Source organism: Camelus bactrianus, chromosome 25 (assembly GCF_048773025.1).
Source record: "Camelus bactrianus isolate YW-2024 breed Bactrian camel chromosome 25, ASM4877302v1, whole genome shotgun sequence".
Lineage (NCBI taxonomy): Eukaryota > Metazoa > Chordata > Mammalia > Artiodactyla > Camelidae > Camelus > Camelus bactrianus.
In genome coordinates, this window is record NC_133563.1 from 4,009,881 (window position 1) to 4,022,222 (window position 12,342).

Sequence of the window (12,342 nt, forward strand, 5' to 3'; positions counted from 1 at the left end):
ATGAGTCCCTGGGTCCAGCCCTGCCAGAAACAAGCTGTGTCCCAGTCTTCACAGTTACAAGAGCCCATAAAAGTAAGTCTGACTTGGCTTCTTCGCTTGACAACTGGAGGAGACCCACCTACTGCGAAGTTTATTAAGCACTGTTTACTGATCTCTTTCTCTGTGCCAGGCATTGAGCTGTGCCCTGTCTTGAGAGCCTTTCATTCTCTCCTTTGAGGCAAATGAAACAGAAAGTCTTCAGCAGCAGTGAGTCAGCTCCTAAGAGCCTATGGCACCCAGAAATATTATTTGACCTAATCCTTGAATATTTAGTGAATCTTGAAATACCATGGATGTACTTCTCATCAGCACCATCTCATTATTCAGTTTTACCAAAGAGGAAAATCACTCCTGAAGCATTGCTGTTTCCACTGGAGAGCTTCTACACCAGGGCTCCCCAGGGGGTACTGTTAAGAATTCTTAGCTGACCCTGCTCGAGAGGAGAGAGTGAAAGAATCCAGTGATGATGGAGAAGAGGACCCTCCCCAGGGAGTTATTTTGTGATGCTGTCTTCCTTTATCCCCAACCCAGAAACACAATGACCATGCCTTCTTGAGAGCAGGTGTTTGTAAAAAATAACCCATTCTCTGCTTTGAAATTTTCTAACATGGAAACCCACATCCGAGAACAGACTATGAAAAACAGTATCTTTGCTATTTTTAGGAGCAACCACCCTCTTTCTCTGAGTAATAAACCTAATGCTCGGACTCGTGACTCGAGGACTATAGGCAAATGAAAACTGTATTAGGTTCATATTTTCAAAATAGCACCTCTATTGTGCTTGCCGTTTTGCTCAGAATAATTCTGCCAAAAATACTATGGAGGAATGTGAGCACGTGGTTTCCTTGCGAGAGAGAGCTAGCAAAGAAAGAGGAGTGAGGGCCTTGCGGGTGGGGAAGAGGCAGACAGCTTACAAGCTACAGGGCTGCTTTGAGGACACCTGTGACCAATGTCCTAAGGAGAATTCTGTACGGTTGCGATTTGAATTTATGTCCCCTCTGCTTCGAAGTCTTGTCCCCACGGTACTGTCTGATACCAGAAACTGCCGCATTTTTTAAATGTTTGTATGATCACACATCTGGATCTTGAGGCTGAAAGGTCCAGGATAAAGAGGGGTCAGTGGAAGATTGGGGTGGGGGGAAGAACAATAATACCAATGGGTAGCATTTATTAAGCACTCACTACCGGTGATATTGAGAGATAGTAAGAAATATATATTTGGTCTTTGCTGCCATTCCTGGCATAGAGCTCCTAAAAGCCTTGTAATTTCAGTGATAAGCGCTATAAAGCCTAAAGGGGTGTCTTCCATTATTCATAACAAGCCCCTTTCAACCACAGCAGAATTTATGTCAATGAAGTGACTTTCAGAAAGCCCCTAAGGATAGGGGCTGGTTGCCAAGGGAACCAACCAAGTGACTAGAGGGTTGGAACTTTCAGCCCCACACCCCTCCACTTCTCAGTAGGAGAAGGGGGCTAAAGGTTGAGTTTAATCACCAATGGCCAATGATTTCATCAATCATGCCTGTGTAATGAAGCCTTCGTAAAAATCCCTAAAGTATGGGATTCAGAGAGCTTCCAGGTTGCTGAACCCAGGGAGGTGCGAGCCTGGGTGGTGAGCCCCGAGAGAAAACGGAAACTCCATCCTCCTTCCCTCATGCCTTACCCTATGCATCTCTTCCATCTGGCTGTTCCTGAGTTGGATCCTTTCATAATAAACCAATAATCTAGTAAGTAAACTGTTTTGTCTGAGTTCTGTGAGCCGCTCTAGCAAATTATTGAGCCCAAGGAGGGGGTCATGAGAAACTCTTATTTACGGCCAGTCAAGGCACAGACGCTAACTTGGACTTGAGATTGGCATCTAAAGTAGGGAATGGGGTAGTCTTGTGGGACCGAGACCTTAACCTGTGAGATCTGATGCTGTCTCTAGGTAGACAGTGTTGGAATTAGTTAAATTTGTAGGACACCCAGTTGGTGTCTGCTGAAAATTGGAGACTTGCTCAATAAAGGAAAAACCCTCCCCACACTTGGATTACAGAAGTATTCAGTGAAGAGTGAATAAAGGGAACAAGTCTTTTCCTTTTCATCACCTTATTTCCTATAACCCTGATGGTGTCCTGGCAGGGGAAAGTCTTGGTTACCCACCCAACATCCATTTCACTCTTTCTTGTAACTGAATCACTGTTTTGTTCTTCCCCAGTGTAGCCTTAGGAAAACCGAATGCATTCCCCATGCCAGTGATGGGCTGGATTCATCTCAGGGTACTCTCATCTGCTTCCTGGTGGCTGGTTCAGAAATGACCACTTGTACCTGTCATCTGGAAAGGGAGTGGCAAGGAGAATACTTCTGGGGGGACTTCTTAAGAAAGTCCCCTTAATCTTTAACGCTTAGAACAGCTGCAGCCATATCGCTAACAGTTTGGGCAGAACCAGCATGAGGAGGGCAGAACTGGGGGAGGAAAAGCCAGCTTCCTTGGTGGCACAACTGAGCCGCTGAGCCAGACAGCCCTGAAACCAGAATTCTTCTGCATGTCCTGTTATGTACAATTATCAATGTCCTTGCTGCTTAAGCTCATTTGAATTGGATTGTTTTGCTACTTGCAGCCCAAAGCACCCTGATATGTGGCTATTATTTTTCCCACTTGAAAATCAAGACTTATGAAGCTAAGTAACTCGCTCAAAAGTTGGAGAGCAGAGTTCAAGGCGAGGTCTCTCTGACTCTAATGACAAAGTCTAACCTGCAAACTAGTTGGGAAAATGGGCCATTCATAGCAGGGAGGGGAGCCATGGAAACAATGATCCAGACCCTTGACGGGGTGAGACATCACACAGGAGTGAGTGTGATTCTTCTTTGACTGTTCCTCATCGTATCGGGGAGGGATCTGAGGCAGGGCACCCTACGTGGCTAGAGTGGCACAATGTCCCAGTCTTTGGCTGGGGGCTGGAGGAAGTGTATGGAACATATCCCCGGAGGTCCATTTAAAAGCATAAAAGGCACATTGATCAATTTTACAACATTAAAAATAACATTTTCACAGAGTTTTTCAGTGTACAAGGCACTTTTCTGATACATGATTTTAGTTGATTTGATTCTTTTAAGGATATTATGGAGGCATGTGTTTGCCTCCAGAGGAAACTGAGGCTCTGTGAAGTTCCTAGACTTGCCAGAAGTCTCTCAGCTAAGTGGTGGAGCTGGGGCCGGATCCAAAGTCCGTCTGATTCTAAATCCATGCTCTTCCTGTGTCACTGTGTTTGTCAGTACGACTCTTATTCCTGCAGGTGACACTCTCAAGGTTATTTGCTTTAAAAAAATTTGGCAGCACTTTGAGGAATAGTAGCTTGCATGGTTTTTGCAATGACTATGTGATTTATTTTTTCTTTCAATGTTGTGTTAGTTTCTGGTGTACAGCATAGTGGTTCAGTTCCTTTTCACGTTCTTTCTCAATATAGATTATTACAAGATACTGAATATAGTTCCCTGTGCTATACAGTAGGACCTTGCTGTTTACCTATTTTATATATAGTAGTTAGTATCTGCAAATCCCAAACTCCTAATTTATCCCTCCCTCCACTTTCCCCTTTGGTAACCATAAGCTTCTTTTCTACTGACTTTCTGTGAGTCTCTGTTTTGTAAATAAGTTCATTTGTATCATTTATTTAGATTAAACATATAAATGATGTCATATGGTATTTTTCCTTTTCTTTCTGGCTTACTTCATTCAGTATGATAATCTCTAGGTCCATCCATGTTGCTGCGAATGGCATTATTTTATTCTTTTTATGACTGAGTAATGTTCCATTGTGTATATATGCCATATCTTCTTTATCCAGTCGTCTGTCAATAGCCATTTAGGTGCTTCCATGTCTTGGCTATTGTCAGTAGTGCTGCTATGAACATTGGGGTGCATGTATCTTTTTGAACTAGAGTTCCCTCTGGATATATGCCCAAGAGTGGGATTGCTGTATCATATGATAACTCTATTTTTAGGTTTTTAAGGAATCACCATACTGTTTTCCATACTGGCTGCACCAGACCACATTCCCATCAACAGTGTACAAGGGTTTCCTTTTCTCCACACCCTCTACAGAGTTTATCATTTGTGAACTTTTTAATGATGGACATTCTGACTCATGTGAGGTGATATCTCATTGTAGTTTTGATATGCATTTCTCTAATAATTAGTGACATTGAACATTTTCTCATGTGCCCATTGGCCATCTGTATGTCTTCACTGGAGAAATGTCTGCTTAGGTCTTCTGCCCATTTTTGATTGGATTGTTTGGGTTTTTTTGTTATTGGGTTGTATGAGCTGTTTGTATATTCTGGAAATTAATCTCATGTTAGTCACATTGTTTGCAAATATTTTCTTCCATGCCTGTGTGAATTAGAGGGACCTGTATACTCTCACCATTCTAGGGGGAATGAAGGGAGCCAGCTTTCTTGAGAGTTCCCAAGCAAACTTCAGCCCTGGAGCCAAGAATCCTTATTGTCTGGAAACAGGAGAAGCTCTTTAGGGAGGGTCTCATAGCCCAGCCTCCCACAGGGTTAGAACTCTGCAGTGCTCAACCCTCAATTGCAAAGCTCTTGGCCACTGGTACCCTTAGGTCACAAGAGAAGATGTTCCCAGCATCTGTCTTGGTACCTGGCCGAGGAGTCATGCTGAGAGGAAACTACATCATAAATCAGTGGAGAAATTCAAGCTATCTGTCTCCTAATGTTACTCGCTGAGGTTTCTCTTTGATTGTTTATAAAGATGATTATAAATTGAGTTTCCTCAAGCAAGCACACAGCTGCCCAGAACTGTTCTGTTCTCACCAACAGCTGTGTGCACGGGGTGATTCTGTCTGGAGCCCCGCTCTGACATTGCCATGGGATGTTCTACTCGTGATTCTAGTTTCTTAAAACATATATTGAGCACTGAATGCGTACCAAACACCAATGATACCTTTATTCCTCACAGTCCTGCGTCAGCAGGTGTTATTATTTCCACTGAAGAGATGAAGAGACCCGGGACTAGGCTACTGGACTACCACCAGAAAGCAGTAGAGGAGACGCAGGTTCTGTGCGGGTCTGCTTCCACTGCAGGTGCGTGCCCTAGTCCATGACGAGCCCACAGCACCCAGGGTGGCAGCACCAGACTTCCTGGCAGTTCTGGTTTATGAGCCAACTATGCACACATGTTGTGTTTGTACTTAGTGGGATCAGGGTTACTGAAGACCTAGTCTTCCATGAGCCTTCAGTCTGCTGAAACAGCTGTTGTGGAGGGGACTTCCAGATGAAATCCGATATTCATTTTCCTCTTCTCCTAGGAAAGACGATTTATCAGTGGGTGCATTACTACCAAGCTAAACATTGTATTCCCAGCCCCACTTGTGGCCAGCCCTGTATCTGCCCAGCCTCAGGCGTGAAGAAGGAGCCCAGAGTCAGCAACAGAGGCATTGGTGGTTTAACAGAAGGCAGAGCTTACATGTCTGAAGCAAAAGGGTCCTGGAGCAGCAGCCCACCGTGGACAGCAAGCAGCAGGCAAGACGTGACAGCAGCCGTCTTCGTCGTCAGGAAATAGGGAGACCACCAGTTAAAGGGGAACTGACGTCAGGTTGGCTCAGTAGAGGGGCTTGTCCCTCTCAGCTCCTCAGGCCAGCGATCTTCATGGGGCAGAGGGACTTCAAAATACTATCACAGTGGAGCTTCAGAGCTAAAGATTAAAACAGTCACTAGCTGGGGCTGGGGCAAGTATGTATGTACTTACTGAGGGGAGTACAAAGTCAAACCATCTATGTAGCCAAAGCTGAGGGGTATATGTGTGTCTGTGTTGAATTTGAGGGTCCTGTATTAGCAAGAGCAATCGTGGAAGGCTTCATGGAGGAAGCATCTCCAGATCCTGGCCAGTTACAGTAAGCTCAGAGGGACTTGCAGTTTTCCATTCCCTCTAGAGTCTTAACAGGTAGCCAGATGACAGAGCTGGTAGAAAGCTGATGGACAAATTGAAGAGTCTGTCCTTCCTTAATCCAGTTGTTTTGGTTCATTTATCAAGTATTCATAAAACAAAAGTACCTAGAGGGTCCATGAAGGGAACGGCAATGAGTGAAGTGGAAACCTGGAGACACGTGTCCCACCCAAGTCGACAGTGGATGCCCAGATCCTGCTAAAGTGTTGCCATGTAGGAACAGAGGTCCAGAGCTGATTAAATAAGATTTGTCTAATATAATGACCAATTTTTTTTAATGTGAAATATCCCAATTTTTAAAACCTGATTATTAACTCAAAATTTTTAAATACAAAGAGGGACAAATTAAATTCATCTTTGGGCCACAGTCAGCTGCATCCTGACATTTTGAGACCACGTTGATATCTGTGCTCATTGTTTGCTGAATACTAGCTTCGAGCAGGGCACTGTATTAGTTCCAGGTTGTATGTGTGTATATGTGTGTGGGGTGAGATGAAAAACAAAGAATGCCTTCAAGGGATTAACAGTCTAGGGGGACAGATACGGCATAGAACACATGCAGTTGCAGGGAGGAGGAAGTCACATCTTATTTGGGGAAATCAAGGCTGGACGGCTGCCTGGAGGATGCACCTTTCAGGGAGAGAAGCCAGAAGAAAGAAGAGGACTTCAGGAAGGGTGCGGTGGTCAACAGCACCAAATGCGACCCAGAGATGAAGGAGGACAAAACCCGGGAAAGGTTATTGACTTTGACAAATAGGAGGTCACAGGTCACCAAGGAGAGGGTATTTTTCGAGGGTAATAGGACTGAGGCAGTGGCAAAGCTGAAAGTACCAGTGATGCCCCTGGTTGGAGAGAACTGCCCACTGCAGGAAGGAAGCAGGAAGGTGGCTGAGGGGGCTTCCGCTCTGGAAGAGACAAGGGGTCAAAGAGACTGTGGGAAATGGGGCAGGGGAGAGGGAGAGATGGATGATGGTGGAAAAGAAGAGAGAGTAAGAGTGGGCTGAGAGGGGAGGAAGGAGAGGATGCAGCCGGGGGTGTGGGTAGGGGGTTAACCGTGATGGGAGGAGGGAGACCTCTGGGAAAGGAAGGCGTTGTCTCTCTGAGAATACCACAAATCACCAGACAGTTCCCAAAAATCTCATTTCTGAAAAACATGAGAACAGAAAGCGGTGTTGGAGAGTTGTAAGAAAAAGAAAGACAGAAAAAAACCCTTTAAGTTATTTCCATGGAAGTTCATTAAAGAGTAAATCTTTTTGACTGCAGGAAATCTCCTTGAGAACATAGGAGCTCAGTGAGAAGGTTTTTAAAGAGTTGGAGGCGATGCAAGTCAAGATGCATGAAATTCAGCTTGGCTAGAGATGAAATCAGAGTGGATTAGCATGAAGTGTATCTTGAGGAATGGAAAAAATGTTCTAAGAGTCCATATTAATAGAGTGGGGTTATCTGTGGAGCAGAAAGATATCCAATGACCCTTTAGCTATGAACTAGAAAAACAAAAGGATTGGAGCACTGTAGATTATTTTAGAAAGGAGTGGGAATGCGCCTGCTGCTGGGTAACCCCCTTTACATTCTCTTCCAACTCCCCTGCCTTTGTGGGAACTCAGCGTTTATTTCTCTCCTAGCTTGACTTTAGCTCTCCGTTGGCAGTGGCGCCATGTCTGCTTTGTGCTGACTGCCTCTCCCCAAGGGCTTCCTAGAGAGCAATGTGAACTGCCTTACCTGGCTTGTTACTAACCCACTAACTTGGTTTTCGATAAAAAGACTCAGTGCTTTTACTCGTGCTACTTTCCCCACTCTTGACCTCCAGCAGATTCCTGTAACTGTTCCCTGGAGGGCGTCACAGGCAAAAGGTGACCTAGAGAGATCAAGTAGCATTTATCCTGGTGCGAACCTACCATGCACCAGCAGGGCTTTCTTTACACACATACATTATTGCGTTCAGTTCTGACACTAACCCTCTATCTAATCTCTGCCACTTACCAGCTATGTGACCTCAAGAATCTTTTTTTCTGCTTAAAATGCAATAATAATAATAATGAGTCTATGTTATAGAGTTGTGAAGCTTACAGGAGTTTAACATGTTTAATGAGCTTAAATAGTGTTCTATATGCAGTAAGCTCTCAATATATGGTGATGATGATGATGACGATGGAGGGGTCATTACTATTCTTATTTTACATATGAGGAAATTGAAGCACAACTTGTTTATTTCCCCACTGTCAACACAGCCAGCTGGTGAGCGGTGGAGAGGGCTGAAGCCAGAGCCCTTCTTTTTATACAAGAAAACAGTTAAACTCGTGAGCTAACAGAGCTCCACACTTCAAGAAAGAAAGATAAGGCATCAACGGTTGTATGGACTCCAAGCTCATTGCCCCTCATTTCAACTGGCAGTGGCGCATGACTGTGGCCTGCTCCGTTTGTTTACACGCCCAGCTGGTTCACGTGGACTTCCCTGGCTATGAGCAGTCCTCTGAAGTTCTGTGAGCTCCGCTTTCCTCCAGCTGGATAGAGCACAAGCCATTTATGGGCAAAAATCTTCTCTGAACCTTGACCACAAATATCTGCTAAACAGGGAGTTATTCTGGGGGAACCTTGGTGGTTTGTCATGTAAAGAGAAACATGGGTCGTGGGATTTGCAGAGTGAATCACAGAGGCAAGGATCCCCTCATATGGAAACACTGTCACAAGCTTCTGTTGGGGAAACACTGAACGTGCTTAATTTACTTTTCCTAATCCTCTTAGGAGCTGACTCCTTCTCAGTATAGATGCCTCTAAAAAAATTCCAAGGCTCTTCGTATGTGTGCTAAAACTGATACTTAATGAAGTTTTATTATATCGCATGGAGAATCACAGCCTAGATTTAGCCATGTTGTGTGAAAAATTCTGTACTGATACACTGTCTTTCTTTCCAGTGGCCAAAAGGGATGCTGAAGCCTCTTTTGTTCCCTCTGTCAGCGCTGTCTTTGCTAGATAATTGTTATTGTTATTATTATTAGTCCATTGGTGTCAAAACTCAGATCGTTGATGCTAAGGAATGATTCTAAGATTTTATAGGTGGTCAAGGGGAGAGCTAAATAATGGCTCTGTTTTTGCCTTAGTTGCTTCCTTGGTTATGGGGGGTATATAAATGGACCCTAGTCTTCTGTTAAGACTGTTTGCAAGTAAATGAAAGCTCAACATCAACTGTTCAAATAAACATGAATTTTTTTCACATAACAACAATAAAAAATCAACAAGTGGAGATTCTGCAAAAAACTAAAAATAGACTTACCACATGATCCAGCAATCCCACTCCTGGGCATATATCTGGAGGGAACACTAATTCAAAAAGATGCATGCACCCCAATGTTCATAGCAGCACTATATACAATAGCCAAGACACAGAAATAACCTAAATGTCCATCAACAGATGACTGGATGAAGAAATTGTGGTATATTTATACAATGGAATACTACTCAGCCATAAAAATAATAAAATAATACCATTTGCAACAACATGGATGGGCTTGGAGATCATCATTCTAAGTGAAGTAAGCAAGAAAGAGAAAAAAAATACCATATGATGTCACTCATATGTGGAATCATAAAAAGAAAGAAAGAAAGAAAAAAGAGGACGACTAAAGAACTCATGTACAAAACAGAAAGTCTCACAGACATAGCAAACTATCTTATGGTTACCACGGGAAAGGGGTGGGAAGGGGTAAATTTGGGAGTCTGAGATCTGCAAATTTTAGCCACTATATATAAAAACAGATAAAAAATAAATTTCTTCTGTATAGCATAGAGAACTATATTCAATATCCTGTCATAGCTTTTAATGAAACTGAATATGAAAATGAATATATGTATATACATACATGACTGAAACATTATGCTGTACATCAGAAATTGACACATTGTAGCTGACTATACTTCAATTTAAAAAAATCAAGGAGGGGGCCATTTTTTTCCATTAGCGATTCAACAGCTAAATGATGTTAAGACTACAGTCCCTGCAATTTTCTCATTTGCAAGATGGTTGCTGAATATTTGTCTCCTTTTATCACGGAGTTTCCCCCACCCTTTAGCAGACATCTCTCTGTTTTTAACTCCTGCCAGAATGGTGGCATATGGCCACCTTTATCTAGCTGCAAGGAAGGCTTAGAAAACAAGCAAGAGAAGAGGGGACTGCGGGTGGCTGTTGGGTGTTGAGTAAGCCAACCCTTCACGTCTAAGTCCTGAAGTATAGGTTTATAAAACTAAACAACTGACTCAAGTTGTTCAGCAACTTAATGAAAAATATTTAGAGATTTGTTTGGTGATTCAGCCATCAACTGCATTTGTATGTTATTGTTTAATGGGTTGTTTGACTTTATTTGGACACCCTAATCCTGCTCAAATCTTCTGTGATTTTGGTCCACTAATATATTAGGATAAAATCTAATCAAAACCAATGGTTTTTCAATAACATTAGTGAATCAGTGCCGGGTTGACTGTGTAAGAATCATCTATTTATTCCTAAGTCATTTTTGGTCATTTGAGTCTTTCAAAGAATTTGTCCATTTTGTCTAAATTTTTTAATTTGTTGGAATAAAATTGTCCATAATATTATCTTCTTATCATTTTAATGTCTGTAAGATCAGTAAAGATGTTCCCTTCTTTCATTCTGATATTGGTAATTTGTGTCTTCTTTCTCTCTCTCTCTTTTTTTTTTTTGATCAGTCTAGCTAAAAATTCATCAATTTCATTGATCTTTTCAAAGAATCAGCTTTTATATAAATTGATTTTTGCTATTTTTCCCCATTATTCTAATTTATTGCTTTCTGCTCTTTATTATTTCCTTTCTTTTAGCTAGGAAATAACTAATAGTTTGGGTTTAACTTACTCTTCTTTTTCTTGTTTTTTAAGATGAAAGCTTGGATTGTTGATCCTGGCCCTCCTCTTTTCTGATATAAGCATGTAGAGTGTAAAATTCCCTCTTAGAAACTGCTTTAGCTGCATCCCACCCATTTTAATATGTTGTGTTTTTATTTTCATTTAAATCAAAATATTTTCTAAAGTTTTATAGTGGTATCTCATTGTTTTTTTTAATTTGCAATTCCCTAATGGCTTACAGTGTTGACTACGTTTTCACACACTTACTTGTCTTCTGTATATCTTCTTTGGTGTGGTTTCTGTTTAGGTCGTTTGCCCAACTTTTAATCAGGTTGTTCATTTTCTTATTGTTGAGTTTTATGAGTCCTTTGTGTACCTTGGGTTACAATCCCTTATCATATATGTCTTTTGCAAACATTTTTTCCCAGTCTGTGAATTGTCTTGAACTGTTTGTTTTTTCTAAACCTGTTTTTTTTTTTTTTTCTGGGCTTCAGTTGAGGTAGATTCTATTCTATTTAAGTTCATGAATCTTTTCTTCTGTAGTGACGAATTGGTTATTAATATGATCCAGCAAACTTTTAAAAATGTCAGATATTGTGTTTTTATCTCTAGAATTTCTATTTGAGTTCTTATTTATAGCTCTGTGATCTCACTGTATTTTTCTTTTAAATACTTGAATACAGCTGTTTTAACATCCTTCTCTGCTGGTTCCTTTATCAATGTCATTTTCAGATCTGTTTCTATGGATTCCTACTCATGCATCATGTTTTCCTCCTTCTTAGCATGACTAGAAATTTTCTATTGGATGTTCGACATTGTGAATTTTCCCTTGTTGAGTGTCTGGACTTGATTGTATTTCTTTGAAGACTGGTGAACTTTATGTTGCAACTAGTTATTTGCTAATGTATTTAATCCATTTTGAAGCCAATTTTTAAGCTTTGCTAGGGTAGGTCTGGAGTATCGTTCACTCCAAAAATGGTAGAGCTCTGTTATTATGATGTGACTCTTCTGGGTTCTCCACTGAATGTTGAGGGTGATCAAAAAGGATTCATCAGTCTGACTGGTCAGACCTCAAATCTCTCCCCTCCCTGTGTGAGCTTTGGGAATTATTCAGCTTATAACTCCCTGCTCATTCTGTGCCCAGCCTTGTGGAATTTCACACTTTACACACATGCAGCATAGTACTCAATAAAGACTCAAGGGAATCCCTATACAGAGAGTCGTGGTTCTTTTTCTGTGTTATTCCCTCCTTTTTGGAACTCTGTCTCACAGGTTCAGCCACCTCAGCCTCTCCAAACTCTTATCTCTTTCCCTTCAACTCAGCAAGTCTGCCACACTCTCTCTGGATTTCCTCCCGCTATGTCACTGGTCCATAAATTGCCTTCGGGCAGAAGGTTGGGGCATTCAGAGGATTCACAGGGCTCACCTCGTCTCCTTCCTTCCCTCAAGAATCACAGCCATGTGCTGCCTATTGTCCAATGTATGAAAACAATTGTTTCATCTAT